This window comes from Sminthopsis crassicaudata, chromosome 3 (assembly GCF_048593235.1).
Source record: "Sminthopsis crassicaudata isolate SCR6 chromosome 3, ASM4859323v1, whole genome shotgun sequence".
In the NCBI taxonomy this organism is placed as follows: domain Eukaryota; kingdom Metazoa; phylum Chordata; class Mammalia; order Dasyuromorphia; family Dasyuridae; genus Sminthopsis; species Sminthopsis crassicaudata.
In genome coordinates this window covers 543,077,489-543,080,283 of record NC_133619.1, presented here as the reverse complement: position 1 = coordinate 543,080,283, position 2,795 = coordinate 543,077,489, and the positions used below count along the sequence as shown (strand labels likewise).

The 2,795-nt window shown below is 31.6% G+C and overlaps 1 non-coding gene across 1 annotated transcript; it reads left to right on the top strand.

Moving 5' to 3' along the window:
• Positions 1 to 1,097: 1,097 nt before the first annotated feature.
• On the top strand, positions 1,098 to 1,204 carry LOC141565146 (U6 spliceosomal RNA). Its single transcript, XR_012488846.1, has one exon. It is a non-coding gene; the product is annotated as a U6 spliceosomal RNA (small nuclear RNA).
• Positions 1,205 to 2,795: the final 1,591 nt, after the last annotated feature.

The window sequence follows — 2,795 nt, the reverse complement described above, 5'->3', positions numbered from 1 at the left end:
TTTAAGTTTCAAACAAAATTTTTCAAGTAGGACTAAAAATATAGTTATTTCTCTCCCTTTTACAGTTGAAGACACAGTCTCAGAGATATTGTAATTTCTTCAAAGTCAAACAGCTAGTAAAAGTCAAAATCACATTTTGTTTGCTTCTTTGTCCCTTTCAATTTCTTTTAAATTTTTGAACTTCATTAGATTTTGTTGCCATTATTACCCATTATTACTTTTATATCTTATTGACTCTACTTTCAGAGCAGCACCTGCTTTGTTTTTGTCTCTGTGTACATATCTATCTGTCTGCCTGTGTACATGTAATTTTATGCAATGCATGTATTGTTTTTGTAGTATTGTTTTCTTCTCCCTACATAAGTTCCTCTTTATTCCTTGACATTTTTATATTCTTAATATTTGTTCTGTCCTCCAATGTCTAGAAGTCTCTGTCCTCCAATGTCTAGAAGTTTAAGAAACTCCTCTTAGCCAGGAAGTAGTTAGTATATTTCATCATGAAGCGTCTAGATATGTGGCTTCTCCTTGTGTCTCCTAGAGTTCTTAAGCCTTTCAAAGTTTTTATAGTTTGTTGTTGTAATATAAATGGCTATCCTGCTTTTGATCACTTCACTCTGCTTCAGTTTGATGATGACTTTCCAGATTTCTCTGAAAGTGTCCCTTTTAAAATGTCATATTCTATAATAGTAAGCATTCTATTATGTCTAGATGCCAAATCAGTATCTGTGGGAGAACGACAAGAACAACAAAACTTTACAGTGTATCCTTCTGAGGCTAAGCTTAAGGTCTTATCATTGAAGAAGTGAGGCCTAAGGAATTGAAGTAATGTTTTCCATAGTCTAATAAAATGATAGAATTAAGATGTGAACCCAGGGATTTGAGATTTCAGATGTTCTTGTTGAATTGCATTGAGTTACCTTAGAAACATACAACTTCACATTTTGTGATCCTCTAATTGTTTCATATGTGCCTTTTTTGAGTAAAAGTGTGCTCACAGTTATTTAGAATTTTTGAGATTTATATGACATATTCCTCACCATAAACATATGGAATGAGAATTTTAAAGTATTATTGTTACTTTTTAAAAGATCAGATCAGTGCTCGCTTTGGCAGCACATATACTAAAATTGGAACAATACAGAGAAGATTAGCATGGCCCCTGCGCAAGGATGACACACAAATTCATGAAGCGTTCCATATTTTTAAAATTTGGAAAAGTAAATACAAGGGATAATGTTGTAAAAAAAAAATTACCCATGCATATATACTGTCAAAGAAATTATAATTATAAAATTAAAAAAAAAAATCAGATCAGTGGCTTCATGACTTATTTCCTTTCATTCCTTAGATATACAATGAGCAAATCACGGTAATGCCAAAATAGCAACTGTTTTGCTACTTACTGTTTTACATAGTTGATTGGAATCCCTAATAGGTTATTGTGTGTTGTAGGTATATTTTAAACCCAAGTTTCCCAATTCTCTATCCATTGTGTCATGCTGCTTGTCAGTGCAAGTATATTGTTATATACATTTTATTGATTAAGGAACTTATCCCAATTCATTCAGTTAAAAAGTAAGTTATTTTAGGACCTTGGTCTTTCCATTCTAAATCAAACATTGTTTTCACTTTGTCATCTCTTTAGTGCTGTTCTCTCTTTTCAAAAGTAGAAAACAGTGCTATGCAGGTCAGTAACGACTATACCTCTTTAAAATGTGTAAAAGAAGTAAGGAACTAGAATATCAAGGATAGAAATAGAGGATGAGAGATAGTATATTTCCAAATAAAACAAGCTTTATTCCTTTTTCAGAATTACTCAAATATCAAAGGAACCACAAAGAAAATTCTAACCTTTGTTTCTCTGTTGTTTCTTTATTGCCAATATACATGCTCAAAGTGACACTGGAAGAAAAAGCAAATGAAGTATGATCTAGATATCTTCCCTCTTTTTATCTGCTCCCATTGGACTCTCAAAATACTTTCACTTTCACTTCCCAAATAATCCTTATGTTCTAAAAGTCCTTAAAATTTCACTTTTGTGTTCTCATTTTATCCCTATATCAAACAAAGATAAAAAAAATTTAACTTTCTTTTGTTCCATTACTTTAGACTTGTGTTCTTTGTTAGGTGATAATGGATAAAAAGTCTATTTGATTAACAAGTTCCTGTTAATAATTTGTTCACATAGGAGAAGAATATTTGAAGTGGGGAGTGATTTCAGCAAAGCCATGAAAGAAGAAATGTTGTATGAGTATCTTGCATTCATAAAAATAGTCAAACTTAATATTTTCCTCTAAAAAGGCCTCAGTGTACACTGCATCCTTAATTTAGATTCAGCTTTGACACTAGTTGGATAATATATTGTTCATTTTAACTTTATTTTAAGCCAGCATTCTTTTTAGTCTTCTAATGAATAATTATAGTTGGAATTTTATTCATTATCGCAAGTAGGGAAAACAGCCAGGCTATGTTTAGGTCAGCCATTTTGAGGCCCTTGAAATACATACGAACTAGAGAGTTTTGTACTATACTGTGTTTTGGTAGTTTCAGGTAATAGATAATTCAAGAATCTCCTCAAATCCCAATCTCAACTCCATTCTGGTTCATTCTTGAAAAAGCTGGAGGCAAAAAGCAGAACACATTTTTTACCTTATATGCATAGTTCTTTGAACTCATATTTGTCATTTCAATTACTGTCACACTTTGTTCATCTCAAAAATATAAAAGACTCACTTTTTTTCTAAAACTGCTACAGCATCCAATAGATTTTCTTCCATGTATTTAAGCCTATATGA